Here is a 16,534-nt window from a genome sequence, read left to right as displayed (position 1 = left end):
TAGGTTTTATCCACCCCCATTGAACAGAATCCAGTTGTTCAGAGAAAACAATAGTAAAGGGTGAGAGAGGAGACTTTATCTTTTGAGGAGATTATGAAAGGATTCATTTTACAATAGAAAAAGCCAAAGATTGGCTTGACACCATCAACAGAAGAAAATAAACTAGTAATAATTGATCTTAGAAATTCAGAATATTTTACATCAGTAGGAGCTAGTGTTACAAGAACTCCTCCTGCAACTTCATCTTCTAGAGAACCTCTAGAAATCATTCAGTCCATACGAACTAGTTCCTTAGATGATCAGAACATCTTCTCAGAGTTCCTTGAAATTAAACATAAGAATGAGACTTTGAAGTCTAATGTATACATCCAATTCTAGAAACAAACATCAACTTCCCAACATGAGCTTCTTTTTGCTTTCGACAATGAGAAAGGCATATTGCAAATGGCTTTCTTGTAAGCCCAAATCCCATTTCCTAAGTCTCCATCAGACTATAAAAGACTATATTTTCATTTGATGCCAATCAAATCCATCCAATTGACCAGGTGGATATGCACAGACGGGCTAGTGAGATGTTGTTTTCCACCATGAGAACTACATCTATGTATCTTTCCAAACTTAGGACTGCCCTGTCCAATGTTCAATATCAGCTCAAGATAAAAAATATTTCTTCATTACCCAAATATATCATAGTAAAGGCACTAGAGGACTTAGTGATTAAAGTAGGATATGATCCCAGAGATGTCAAAGCTGCAGAGTTAGTCCTCAAAAAGAAATATGCAGACATTGATGCATTAAAGAAACAGTTGAAGCTACCCTCTACAGAAGATCCTCTAACAAAGGACATAGCAGAAGATGATAGCAAAAGGAGGATATGCTCAAGCTTATCATTTGTTAGAAAATTATATATTACGGAGCAATGGAACACATAAAATATTGCAGAAATATAAACACAGAAAATGCACAAAACAAGAGAGACACAGATATACGTGGTTCACCCAGTTTGGGCTACGTCCACCCTGAACAGCCAGTCCTTCCTTTCTATTATCCAGCAAAATGAAGAGACACAACCTACAGCAAATCCGCTGTAATATCCTCTGTTTTCTCTCACAGTCTAACCTCTCTGTTTCTCGCTCACAGAATACACATCTATTTCACAACCTCAAATACAATACCCTCATACAAAGAGAGGGGTTGCCTTCTAGGGCAAAAAACCATAAACTAAACATAAGTTCTACCATCAGATCATCTGCCTAATGAACGACCCAGATTGACTAGAAATTACTATACTTTAACAAGGCAATTTTACATTTGTTTTTAGCTTTGGGGGTGTTGCCCCCGAGCCCCCGCCGGGGGACCGCTGGCCCCCGGACCCCCCTAGCTGGGGGGGATCGGCCCCCCCGGACTCGCGGGGGGGGGGGGGGGGGGGACAAGTCCCCCCCGCACCCCCCCGCGTGGAGGGGTGTACAAACTTCCTGGGGTATACATCCGGCTGAAACAAAGACCTCTGAACAATCATGCTCCACACACAACAATCTCCCACTTGGAGAATGATTGTAGAAACTCCATCGCTGCTTCATTTGCTGGACAATGACTCCTCTTTGGACCTGGCTGTTTCTCATCTTCATCGTCATCCTTGAAGACCAATTGAAACTGAGCATATTCTCAGTTTCTCCCTGGTTACAACTTTTGTTAGCATATCTGCAGGATTCTGGCTAGTGTGTATCTTTTCCAGCTTCAACTCTCCATCTTCAAACACTAATCGTATGAAATGGTACTTGAGCTGTATGTGTTTAGTCCTAGAATGAAATGATGAGTTCTTTGCAAGATGAATGGAACTTTGGCTATCACTATATAACGTGCCCTTATCATGCTCCTTACCCAATTCACCCATAAACCTTTGTAACCAAATCATTTCTTTACTAGCCTCTGTAGCAGCAACATACTCTGCTTCTGTTGTTGAAAGTGCAACAACACTTTGGATTTTTGAAACCCAACTGACAGCTGTTCCTCCAACATTAAGTACATATCCTGTAGTGCTCCTCCTGTTATCTCTGTCACCTGCATCAACATATCCTTGTAGGGAGATGTTTGAACCACCAAAGCATAATGCTTTATTTGTGGTACCTTTCAAATATCTGAGAATCCATTTCATTGCCAATGTTCCTTTCCTGGATTGTTCATGTACCTGCTTTCAACTCCCACTGCATGTGCAATATCAGGCCTTGTGCAGACCATTGCATACATTAAGCTTCCAACTGCTGATGCATATGGAACTTTAGACATATAATCCAAGTCTTCTTGGGTCTTTGGGAACATTTCCTTGGTAAGTTTGAAATGGCTAGCAAAAGGTGTAGTAACTGGTTTTGCATTGTGCATGTTAAATCTTTTCAACACCTTTTGTATGTACTCATTCTGAGACAATGTTAATTTACGATTTTTCCTGTCTCTAGTTATTCTCATACCAAGGATTTGTTTTGCAGCTCCCAAATCCTTCATTGCAAATGAATTTGCCAATCTTCTTTTGAGCACATTTATTTCCTGCATGTTAGATCCTGCAACAAGCATGTCATCTACATATAATAACAATATAATATAGCTGCCATCATTTTGCTTTTTCAAATAAACACAATGATCAGAGTGACATCTAGTATAACCTTGTTCAGACATAAACTTGTCAAATTTTAGATACCACTGCCTTGGAGCCTGTTTTAAGCCATACAAGCTCTTCTTCAACCCGCACACTAGTTTCTCCTTCCCTTTCACCTCATATCCTTGTGGCTGTTGCATATATATCTCTTCCTCCAAATCCCCATGGAGAAAGGCTGTCTTTACATCTAACTGCTCAAGATGCAAATCTTCAGCTGCTACAAGACTTAAAATGGTTCTGATTGAAGTCATTTTAACAACAGGAGAAAATATTTCATCAAAATCAATACCTTTCTTTTGTGCAAACCCCTTCACCACAAGTCTAGCTTTGTACCTCTGTTTTCCTCCATCTTCTTCCTTCAACCTGTAAAACCATTTATTCTTCAATGTAGTTTTTCCTGCAGGCAACCTGACTAAATCCCAAGTCTGGTTATGCATTAAGGAGTCCATCTCTTCTTCCATGGCTACCTCCCACTTCTTCCTGCTTTCAACCTGCATTGCTTCTTCATAACATTCGGGTTCACCAGAATCAGTCAACAATAAATAATATAATGAAGGAGAGTATCGTTCAGGGGGTCTACTTATCCTGGTAGATCTTCTAACACCACTTTCAGGTGTTTGGGGTGCCTGTTGTTGTTGTGGTGGTTGCTGTTGCTGTGGTTGTTGATTATTATTATTTTCAGGCACCTTTCCTTTTTCAGTGATTTCATCAAGAACTGCGTATTCCTTGTTTTCCTTTTCCTGTTTCTTTCCCTGCAACTGATTCTTATACAAGACCTTTTCATTGAATAATACATCTCTGCTCCTAATGATTTTGTGATTTTCGTAATCATATAAGCGATAACCAAAATCATTAACACCATATCCAATAAAGGTACATTTCTTTGACTATGCCTCAAGCTTTGTTCTATTTTCTTTATCAATATGGAAAAAGGCCTCACAACCAAAAGGCTTTAAAAAAGAGTATTTTACCTTTTTACCTGTCCATGCTTCCTTCGGAACACCACCATCCAAGGAACTTGAAGGCCCTCTGTTTATTAGATAAACAGCAGTATCTACAGCATCTGCCCAAAACTGTAAAGGCAATCCTGCATGCAATCTCATGCACCTTGCATGCTCCATGATTGTTCTGTTCATCCTTTCTGACACACCATTTTCTTGTGGTGTTCTTGGAACTGTCTTCTCTCTGCGAATTCCATGTTCTGAACAGTATCTATCAAAATCTTTGCTGCAATACTCACCTCCATTGTCTGATCTAAGACACTTCAATTTCTTTCCTGTCTCAATCTCAACCAAAGCTTTCCATTTCTTGAAAGTATCAAATACATCAGATTTATTCTTAATACAATAAATCCAAGTTTTTCTAGTTGCATCATCAATAAAAGTAACATAATAATGAGAGCCACCGAGAGATGATACCTGAGCAGGTCCCCATACATATGTATGCACAAGCTCTAAATTTTCACTCTTCTTTTCTTTCCCAACTCTGAGAAATCTGACTCTCTTCTATTTTCCATAAATGCAATTCTCACAGAAATCCAAATCAACATTCTTCAAACCCGGCAACAAATTCCTTGAGTGAAGAATCTTCATCCCCTTTTCACTCATGTGTCCGAGCCTATGATGCCATAATGCTGCATCTGCTTCTTTGGGAGTTAAAGCATTAACAGAGTTAGAAATACCATTGCATAAATACAATGTACCAACTTTTTCACCTTTTGCTATTACCAGGGCTCCTTTGGTGACCTTCCAAGCTTTATCTGTGAAAGTTGTCACACAACCTTCACTGCCTAACTACCCTGTTGAAATCAGATTTTTCTTTAGATTTGGAACATGCCTTACCTCCTTTAATACCCATTGGTTTCCATTCTGCTATTTTACAAGAACCTTACCCATTCCAACGATTTTACAGGGTTTATCATCACCCAGACGAACTTGTTCAAAATCTCCTTGAACATAGTCATGAAAGTATTTCTTATTAGGTGTGGCATGGAATGAAGCCCCTGAATCTACCACCTAGGAATCAGTAATATTTTCGAAAGAAAGAATCAAAGCATCTTGTAACACCTCACCTGTCACATTTGCTTCATGATTGTTTTCTTGTTGTGCATCTCCTTCTTTTCCCTTCCGAGATCTACAGTCTTTCTTTAGGTGTCCTTTCATTCCACATTTCCAGCACACTATCCCCGATCTGGACTTGGATCTGCCTTTCCTTGATTTACTGCGATATCTTGAGCTCTTTCCTCTTTCCATTTTTCTTCCTCTAGACTCTGCACTCAAAGCATTTCCCGATGTCTCACCGGAGCTTTTCCGTCGCATTTCCTCGCTAAGGATAGCACCGACAACATCATCAAAATTTAAAGTACTAGATCCAAAAACGGAGTTACTAATGGCCATTACCAAACCATTCCAACTTTCTGGTAATGAGCACAAAAATAACAGAGCTCTAACTTCATCATCAAAGTTTACCCCTTCAGAACTTAACTGACTTGTAACTGTATTAAAATCATTTAAATGGTTTGCAACAGATCCACCTTCCGAGATATTCATATTAAATAACCGTTTCATAAGAAATACCTTGTTTGAGGCCGAGGGTTTTTCATATAGTTTCGACAACGTCTGCATCAAACCCTCTGTCATGGTTTCCTTCGAAATGTTGAAGGCGACTGACGCAGCAAGGCACAACCGTATTGTTCCGAGTGCCTTTCTATCGAGAAGGTTCCATTCTTCGTCTTTCATACCCGTCGGCATCTTTGTTTTTCCGCCCAATGGTAGATATAGATCTTTCTGATACAGATAATATTCCATCTGCATCTTCCACAGGAGAAGTTTTGTCCGTTAAATTTCTCGACCCTAAACTTACCATCTTCCGCCATTGCTCCCACTCGAACCAGGAACCCTTCTTTCCTGCGATTTTATCAGCCAAATAGACCTTCGGCTCTGATACCAGTTGTTAGAATATTATATATTATGGAGCAATGGAACACATAAAATATTGCAGAAATATAAACACAGAAAACACACAAAACAAGAGAGACACAGATATACGTGGTTCACCCAGTTTGGGCTACGTCCACCCCGAACAGCCAGTCCTTCCTTTCTATTATCCAACAAAATGAAGAGACACAACCTACAACAAATCCGCTGTAATATCCTCTGTTTTCTCTCACAGTCTCACCTCTCTGTTTCTCGCTCACAGAATACACATCTATTTCACAGCCTCAAATACAATACCCTCATACAAAGAGAGGGGTTGCCTTCTAGGGCAAAAAACCCTAAACTAAACATAAGTTCTACCATCAGATCATCCGCCTAATGAACGGCCCAGATTGACTAGAAATTACTATACTTTTACAAGGCAATTTTACATTTGTTTTTAGCTTCGGGGGTGCTGCCCCCGAGCCCCTGCCGGGGACCGCTGGCCCCCGGACCCCCCAGCCGGTGGGGATCATCCCCCCCAGACCCCCGCGGGGGGGACAAGTGGCCCCCGCACCCCCTCGCGTGGAGGGGTTTACAAGCTTCCTGGGGTATACATCCGGCTGAAACAAAGACCTCTGAACAATCATGCTCCACACACAACATCATTGATAAAAATATCCAACTAAAGGAAATGGAAGAGTAGGTTGAAGAGTTACTAAAGGAGAAAGAAGTAGCACAAATTGCTACGGTTCCAGTCACAATAGTCCCAATAGCAGTTGTAGGTACAAAACCTAGTTCATCATCAAGATTCATTGAGTCTACATCAACAACAGCTGATCCAACAAAATTATAACAAGAATTGGCCACACAGAAATAGGAAAATGAGAGGTTACTGCAAAAATTCCAAAGTTTAGAATTGCAGAAAGTAAAGAATGATACTTTGTATGTAGAGGAGATATAGAAGTCCCATAGATTGGAACTTAAGATCCAGAAGTTGGAAAGTGAAGCCCTAATGGTAGATGCTTTTGCCCAAGCCAAGGAAAATATTTGGACACACATCAGCCAATCTATGACATATGTATGGCCATCAATACAAATAATTTTTGAACAACAAGAAGTCATTACTATATGTAGAGCAGAAATAGAAGAACATAAATTAGCTTTGAAGACCCAACCAACATAAGCTACAGATATGATAAAGGTGCTAAATTCAAAAAGCAGAGAAGAACTGGAAGAGATAAATATTTTTGACAGAACAACTACCATCTTAGATATTAAGAAGGTCTTACAAAAGAAAAATTTGATTAACCAGTAGAAACAAAATGTCAAACCCCAGATATTGTTGACCAAAGATTTTGATTCAAAATTTAATATTTTAAATTAGAAAGGACTACCAGGATTGGTAGCTCTAAATGATAAATTGATCAAATTAGAAGATTTTTGCAAGAAATTGTATACTATTGTAGTGGATAGAGCCATGTTTGGAGGAATCGAAGGACAGATAATAGGGAAGGCCTTTTTGGCTGCCTTGGAGTTTGATTTGACCATCAAGCATGAAATTAGACATCTGGTCCCTTAACAAGCCAACTTTCGAGAGGTACACAGAAGTGGATGAAATATTTAGAAAGATGGTGAATTTGGAAATCCCAAGTGAAGAAAGATGGGATCAATTGTGTGATACAATTGAGTAATTTCTGATCCTAATAGTATGACAACTCATCAGCTTTTCCAGTCCAGATCATCAACATATTCCCAAAAGATAGAGCCACCTCTTCAGTAGTTTCTCGGTTCCTACAATATTGTCCTATTTTTGTAATTTTTTCCTATTTTGGTATGTTGTTCCAACATGTTGTAGATATTTTTCAAATTTTGTATAAATAACTCCTTCTTTGAGTTATTATGTGTTGAAACCTTGAACAAGCTAGCAAGCAAATTTGTACTAAGTCGGAGCATTTTTTTTGGAATAATAAAGGTTTCTGGATTTATCTCATATGGTCGGTTTCTCAGTGAGTTCTATTTCATGTCATTCATTCATTACGTTTTCTTCATATAAATTAAGTATTTTACAGTAATCTCGAAAAATCTAACTAAGTTTCAGTCTTAATTTTGAATCCCATTTGAAGTTGTGTTTCTAATAAGAGAATAATTTACAGAACTATTTGTTATTGTAAGTTCCTTTTTAATTATAAATCATCTCACCTATTTGTAACAGTTTAATTATATTTTGCTGATTAAGAAAACACCGTTTTCTTAAATTCTTCTTATAGTTTGTTAAGTATTCAGTTTGAATATTCAATGAATTATACTTCTTTATGCTCTAGTTTTCCACCCCATTAAAATGAAATTAACTATGTGCAGTTAAAGAACAACCGTTTATTTTACTTGGAAATCTATATGACTTTAAAGCACCTGCTTATAAATTGTTCACTGGTAATTCAATAATTCAAAACAACAAAACATTATAGATGTTTTGGCATAACTAATTGACCTAGAGTTATCTCAAAGGACAACACCTCCAACTTAAGAATTTGAGACATTCTTAATTGTAAAGCAAGGCAAGGTTGTTCCTCTACAGATTGCACTAGGGACAGTGAAGGAAGAGCTAGATTAGGAGGTAAGATAACTTCTTTTCCATACACTAAGTGATAAGGAGATGTACCTAAAGAGGCTTTATGAGTAATTATGTCAGCCCATAGAGAAAAAACTAGATTTTTGTGCCAATTCTTTGGATTCTCATCAATAGTCCTCTTGATGATTCTTATAAGGTTTTTATTGGTTGATTCTACCAAGCCATTTCCTCGAGGATAGTAATTTTCATAACATTTGAGTTTAAAACCTCTTTTGCGTGTGAATTTAGTAATAGCGTTTCCAAAAAAATAAGATGCATTGTCAAACATGAGGGAAAATGGAAGGCCAAACCTGGTGATTATATGTTGATCAATAAAATTTATTATAGTTTCAAAATTGACCACCTTTAGGGGTATTTCTTCCACCCACTTGGTGAAATAATATGTAGTAGTTAAAATATAGTTATGCTACTTATAAGAATGTAAAACTATCTCACCTATTATATCCAGTCCCCATTGCACAAAAGGTTGCTCAATATTAACTAGCTACAAAGGAAAGGCTGGTTTCTTTTCCCTCCTTGAAGCTGTTTGGGAGACTTTGCATTTTCCCACATAAGCATGAGAATATTTGAATAGAGTCGACCAATAGTAACCAACATGAAGGATCTAATGAGCAGTAGTGTCCTTGCTATAGTTTCCACCAGCTGGTCCATCGTGTAATTCCTGCAACACTTTTTCTGCTTTAGGTTTCTCTAAACATCTTAGTAAGACAGAATCATAATTTCTTCTAAACAAGACATTATTGACAAGTTGATACTGATTGGCTTTAATCCTTAAATCTCTTTTTATTTTTTAATTGAGTTCTATTTTAAATAAAAAATTAAATCAACATACTGAGATTCAGTGTCAATAGGAAATACCTCTGGAACTTGAACATTATTACCTGAATCTTCTTTAGATGAACTGTCAAAAGCTCAAGTTATTAATCTGAAAAAACCTTGACCTCTCACTATTTTAGATGGCTTTATTTCTAGGTGATATTATTGCAAAGAAGTAACACAATTAGACCTCTTTTATCCTAACTCTACTGAATAAAAAATTGCCTAACTGCTGGGAAAGGAACAATTACTTCCGTATGTGATTTTAGGAGAAAAGGTCTTAAATGTTTTATTGACTTAAAAATTGAAAATGCTTATTTTCCACTTCTGAATAGTTTAGCTCAACTCCTTATAGATTGGAAATAAAGAAGGAAATGGGAGCTTCAACTTGTTGTTCATTGGGTGGGGTCAACACTACGGCATAGGACTATTCAGAAGCAAAAGTGTATAGAACAAATTCTTTAGAAAAATCGAGTGTTGATAATGAGGAGAATCTATGATTGCTTGCTTTATTAATTCAAAAGTTTTTCTTTCGGTTTGTCCCCATTTGAAAACTGAATTCTTTTTTATCATGGTGTGTAAAGGTAAGACAATTTGTGAAAAATAAGGAACAAACCGTTTGAAAAAATTAATCTGGCCAAGAAAGGATTGCATGGAATTTTTGTTGTGAGACAAGGGGATTTCTAAAATCGCCTTAATCCTTTCCGGGCCTATGCAAATTCCTTCCTTAGAAACAACAAATCCTAGAAGCTTACCTTCACTAAGAGCAAAGAATGACTTCTTAGGATTCAAAGAGATTCCAAAATTTCTACACCTTTCAAATATTTGTTTTAGATCATGAAGATGATTATTCCTCTTTTTTGAATAGATTGTAATGTCATCTAAGTACACAACAACTAATTTATTGATCAAAACTTTGAAAATGATATCCATGGCTCCTTGGAATGTAGCTCTAATATTTATCAATCCAAAAGGCATCTTCTAGTGAGCATATGTTCCCAATTTGGTTATGCATGTGGTTTTTAATTTATCTTCTGGATGCACGTGAATCTGGTTATAGCATGAAAAACCATCTAAAAATGAGATTAATTCAAAACTTGCAACAAACTGCAAAATTTGTTCCATCGGAGGTAAAGGGAAGTTATCTTTTTCACGTGATTTATTTAAATTCCTAAAATCTATGCAAATGTAAATGTCTCCATTCTTTTTCATGACTGGCACAAGATTCGAAACCCACTTGGAATGTATGATCAGGAAGACGATTTTGGCTTTGAGTAGCTTATTTAACTCGGTCTTAACTTGAGCTTCTAAGATGTAGCCATGGTATTTTCTCCATTCGGGTTTACTAGGATGTAACCAACTGTTGGGAATGGTTCCCCTAGGGTCAATTTTGGGGTTCAAAGCCCAAATTTTGGGGCTAAAGGCCCAAGTTTTGTGTAAAGAATGTGAAGTCTCCGCATTTTGTGGCCATGGAGTGCAAAGATGTAAAGAATTACTAAGGGTTTTTCGCCCTTCTTTTGTATAAGTCATGTCGGCTTTAGAGATCTACCCATGGTCCGTGGACCATGGGATTGTATAAAATGGGAGTCTTAGAAGAGTCTAAGGCAGTTTTTAGTGGAGTAGTTTTCGTGCTATGTTTTATGTATGGGTCTGTGAGAGCTAAGAGCGAAGAGTCTTAGCGTAGGAAGAGGCTCTGCAATTAAGTGCACAAAGGCCTAGGGTAGAAGTCCGCAACTAAGTGCGTGAACCCTTGCAGCTGTGTGCGTAGGGCAGTCAGAGTCTGTATTGGAAATTTGGATTATTAATAAAGAGGAATATTATGCAATTATCTATGTATATGTTATTTTACTTATGTTATGAGTGTTGCAATTATGTTATGTTGAATACTGGAGTATGAAGTAATGTTATATTGATGCACGAATATATGTATTTTACTTTTTCATATGAATGTAAGTAGGAATATCTGTTTACGCAAAGATAACGTAATGCATGTTAAAGTAACCAATACTTAAACGAATCTGGGTAGATACAGAAGTACGAGTAATTACAAGGGAACGTAAGTGCCTGATCTATCTATTTAGGGCTCGCGAAGGATGACTGAATATTTTCGCGGAGGATTCTAGGATGAATAAGAGAGTACTTTGATAAGCCCTAAAGGGCTTATCAATCTATGTGAAGGAGGGTTAGGGAAAATAACCGACATCACAACCATCTCAGGGCGCATAAACTTGGTTCTTGCATCCCCCCATACTGCTTCAGGTGAGACTTCCGTTTGCACTTCGCGGATTGATGCTAAAAGGGCCAGTAGTGTAGGGATTTGCTTGACTTCTTAACGCTGAACCTGGGTCAGGGCCCATCAAGCTAACAAATGGTTCCATTGCCAGGATTGGGATCTGCATAATGATATGTGCGATGTCACATCATTTAAATCCAACTAAGAAGGAGATTGAAGACTGGTTGGATAGAAAGATCCACAAATTCACAGCGCATGAAAACAGGAACCCACGAATGACGAAAGAACAGTGGTTGGACATATATCTGTACATAGAGATACACGAAATGTTCTTCTGTTCCTTCCCAGTTGAATTATATGAGTGGATAGCAAAGTTGTCAGATGACCAAGGGAGGTGGAGGCCTGACGGTCCAATTGTCTGGACCTTGGAGTTAGTGCAGAAACTGGAAGCCTCTGAAGATAAGATTGCGTGCACTGTCGATCATTGGCTCGACCATATCATAGGAGGATTTGTGATAGAGTTCATGGTCGATACTTTGGTCAGTTACAATGAAGCAGAGCGCCACTTATTCAAGGGGCCACGAGGTAAGTGTTTCAAATCATTAAATACTTGGATTACGATGCTCTTGTGTGAAATGTGGGTTATGCAGTTACCTTGATGTTCGAGGCTACATGGAGTGGAAGGAATTTCAAGGACAGAGGAATAAATGGCCCTAAATATATCCCATTGATTGAGCATCCTCTGAGAGATGACGAAGGAGCAACACAAGATTCTCCACTAAGCGCTATTCAGTTGATAAGACAGGGATTCCCGCGAATACCTACACTACCTCCATCCTCACCTCCACCACTTACCCCCTCACCCACACCGTTGCCACCTCCACCACCATTCAAGATGGTGAACTCTGTAAAGCTACCTGTGTTCAAGGTTGTAGGAAATGAAGATCTAGACTAGTTTTGGTTCGTCGTGAAGGTTGTGTGGGAAGCTTAGGGTATCATGGATGATCAAATGAAGAAAGCAATGTTGGTTAGTGCTTTACAGGATTGTGCACCAACTTGGTACACTAAATTGGTACATTAAGTACTGCACTGATAATTTGACATCCACGTTGGTCAATATCTAGACTGCGCTGAATAAGGAATTTTGTAGACCTAAGTTTGAGGCACAATCAATTGTGGGATTCAAGGATATTACTGATGGTGGAGCAGTTCAGTTGGTAAAGTTGAATGGAGAACCATTCCCAAGGCAACTGAATGGTAGCTAATTGAAGCCATACACCAACGATCTGACTAGATGACAAAATGGTGGAAGCATAGTCTTAGTGGTCTAGGCAGCTGAAAGGAGGCGTGGGACTATAAACTAAACTGCCTAGGTTGGGGAACTGCGTGATTGGGGAACTACACGGAATGGAGGAATGTCATAGTGTCAAGAAAAATGCACAAGAAGCTACGCTATCCAAGAAGGAACCACGCAGGGAAGCTGGAAAGTGACCGTTATGGTCAATGTTCATGACTTGACAGTGGGAAGACAACTAAATGGAGTGGGGAGGGGTGACATTTAAGTTGGAATTTAAGGGAAATATCTATGAAAATCTGCTGCAAATCCAACATTTATGAACAAATTTTGGGGTGAACGGTCGGATTTGAATTCGAAAATGCCTATAAATTACAGGTGGCTACCCAGCGAAAAACACTTGGAATTTTGAGAATTGAGGTGTTGAGCTCTCAGGCGCATATGAACCATGAGTACTTTGAAGCTTTGATAGCGAGTTCAGTGTTTGAGAATTTTCCAAAGGAGACACAAGAGTTTTTTTCTAGCATCATGTCAGTGCCTGCAGAAACCGCGATCGCTGGAGAAGCAATGGTAGCTAAGGGAAATGCTCCAGAAGTAGCAATGGAAGTTGAGGGAGCTACCTCGGAGGTTGCAAGTGTCGAAGTACTAGCAGAAGTGCCTAAATCACCAAGGTTGCCTAGGCCGAGGCCTATGCCAACTAAAGAGGGTCCAAAAACAAAGAAGGAAAAGTAGAAAGCGCCACAGCTGGTGCGTGCATCACCCAGAAAGCACCTACAGAAGGAAAATCCCACCATGCAAGAGAAGGGAAAGTTAATTGACCTGGAGCCTAAAGAGGATGTTGAAAAAATCCCTATGGATGAGGAAGACATTAACATGGGGGTAGAGGATGTTGATGTTGAATGGTTTGACCCTATCTCTAAACTGCCTAAGTACATTCCTCCATAGAGAGGCAAGACAAAGGTTCCAAAGAATATTGATGAAAGCAAGGTCACGCTGCATACACCCTTGCTACCAGACAAAATCACGTTTGAGGGACCGCGCCTGGGGTGCGTCCCCCATTTAAAATTGGAGGATTGGGATTTGGCTGATATGGAGCACTTTCCTCACTTAGCAACATATCAACTCATGCACTGCGTATACTATAAAGACTCTGGTGTGACCACACTAGAGCCAAGAAAGTGGGAAAAAGGGGTGGATAAGACCAGTCTATTAAACATGCTATGGGTACTGCATTACAACCGTACACCCATAACCATGATAGTAATCAAGCAGCTGTTGTGCTTGGTGCATGATGGGTGCCTGTGGATAGAAGAGCCAATACCGATCACTTACATTCTGATCCATAGGATCACTCGGCTACCGCACAAAGGAGAAAATCTGGCAATGGCATTTGGTGGAAAGACAGGTGATCGCAACCTTGCCGAAGCAATGAAGGATAAATTTAAGCTTGCTAAGAAGCCGTGTGGCTACTCCATCACTAGAATAACCAACCCCACGGTCAAGGAAGCCACCCAGATCCTGGAAGGAAAGCTTATGAGGAAGTGTCGCACAGATGAAGTGTCGGCACCAGTAGTGTCACTAGTGACCCAGTGCACGAAGGGCATACAATTCAACTGGGTGCACTAACTTTGTAGCGAGTTCCTCACGAAATGCAGAGAGGCGCAGGATCAAAGCAAAACGTTTCACTATGCATGGCTGCTGCTGTCCATAGTCTTGGTCGCGTGGCAGTTACCAGAGGATAGTTAGTTTCCTCCGGTCGCATAGGACCTACCGGAAGTAGTGAATTTCGTTTCGCTTTGGGCTTCGAAGGACCCCAAAAGGGTCAAGGAGAGCAAGGTCTTTTGGATCTTAATGGAGACAAGTATTCACATGGCCATCAACCACAAGCCGTGGTTGTCACTGACAGTTATGATCAGCTGACAGAGTATGTGGAATTCAAGGTGGACTTCCACCATGTCTCCATGCGCGTGCAGAAGGATCTTGAACTAAAGTGGTATGAAATTCCATACCTGGCCATAGACAATGTGATTGTAGTGGTCCACGACCACTAGTTGGTAGATTGGCGCATCGCTTTGGACTTGATAGCTGGGTCTAGCAAGTCTGTAGCGCAACAAAAAAAGGAAGAGGCCATGCTGAAGATGGAACAATTGGCTAAGAAAAGGAAGAAGGAGGTTAAAGTTAAAACCAAGGCAGAGCGCATTGCCATGAAGAAAACAGGAGGATAGGAAGAAGAGGAGGAGAGTGGCTTTGACAGGAGCTAGAAGTTGCCTTCCCTAGAGATAGAGGAGGATGAATAGAAATTAGAGCAGGGAGGGGTAGACCTAGAGACTACTCCATTCTAGGTTAAGTGCACCAGGGAATAAGAGAAAGTAGGGCAATGGAAGAAATCCAAGGCTAGAAGGACTTCCCTTGACCCAATCACCTTGATTGAAGGTGATTTGAATGATATTAGTGATGCGGTGAGGGATGCGACCGCGGAACTATTGCAACAGTTAGAGTAGCAACACAAACATGCCTTGGGCACCATTCAGAGGGGTCTGTATGAGTTGTAGATCTAGGAATTGTAGGTACAAACCAGTGCGGGATGGAGTGGTGTGGTGTCAACTAGTTTGGCGCCTGGCACCTTAGAAGAAACAGGGATGGTGCGCACACTGGATCCTCGGGAAATAGTGCTGCTGGATGGAGTGTTGACTATGGAAGCTGAAGCTGACAAGGCCACTGTTAGCACCCTCAAGGGGGTTGGACTCAATTTGGCCATGCTTCCAAGTGAAGCCCTTCACACTTTGTAGGATGGTGTGATCGCGGAACTTCGGGCCCGTGAATAGCACATGCTACATGTTATCACTGAGCAGAGGGTGAATAACGCTCAGATGGCTGCATAGAAGAACTCCACTATTGATCTCTTTAAGTCCATCACGGAAAAGAATGAGGACATGGCCAAGGTAGTGGTTGAGGCATGCAAGTCTGTCTCGAAGTTGGACATTCTTGAAGATGAGCCAGTGGATGTGCGAATTTGGAAGCTCGCTGCTAGAGTGCGTGAAGCAAGGAAAAAATTGGGAAAGGTTCAGTTTGAACTGAACCTTAAGATTGCAGAACTTGCATTGAAGGCCTAGCCTTCGACTCTGCCTGAAGTCAGAGAGCAGTGCAAGGCAATTGTTAGGGACGTCGTTGCATTAATAGATAGTGCAGTAAAGGATTGCATTGTGCTCTTCGAGAAATCACTCGAAGTAGTCATTAGCTTACAGGAGGATCCCAATGTGTAGAGGCTGGAAACAGAGGTGCGGGAGCTATAGTAGCGATATGATGAGGTTAAAGTGACAGAGCGCACCGTCGCCATTAACCAAAGTCTAGGAAAGTTGCAGGAAGAAAAGGCGCGGAAAGAGTAGGTGGACGCAACACAACATAGGGAAGCATTATTGAAGGCTCGATTGAAGCCTTGGCTAGATGAAGCATATGTTCTCACGGCCACCATTGAAGGAAAATTGGCTAGTCTACATGAAATGCAGTAGAAGGTATAGGTAGATGGCGCAGGGCCAGCAATGGAGTAGCTGGTCGAGCAGATGAAGCAGGCGAAAACAAAGTGCACCACCGAATTCGCAGTGGAGCTGGGAGGTCTTTACAACAGGATCTCCACGCCATCAGAGTGAGTTGAGGGCGAGTCACCAGATTTGTGTTGGGGGCCTGTTAGAACAGGTCCATTGGGGTCAATTTTGGGGTTAAAAGCCCAAGTTTTTGGGCTAAAGGCCCAAGTTTTGTGTAAAGAATGTGAAGTCTCTGCATTTTGTGGCCGGGGAGCGTGAAGATGTAAAGAGTTACTAATGGTTTTCCACCCTTCTTTTGTATAAGTCATGTCAGATTTAGAGATCTACCCATGGTCCATGGACCATGGGATTGTATAAAAGGGAGTCTTAGAAGAGTCTAAGGCAGTTTTTAGTGGAGTAGTTTTCGTGCTATGTTTTATGTAGGGGTCTACGAGAGCTAAGAGCAAGGAGTC

Source organism: Pinus tabuliformis, chromosome 3_2, assembly GCF_031772625.1.
Source record: "Pinus tabuliformis cultivar Carrire ecotype Pingquan chromosome 3_2, CPIR1, whole genome shotgun sequence".
Lineage (NCBI taxonomy): Eukaryota > Viridiplantae > Streptophyta > Pinopsida > Pinales > Pinaceae > Pinus > Pinus tabuliformis.
This window is presented reverse-complemented; position numbering follows the sequence as displayed.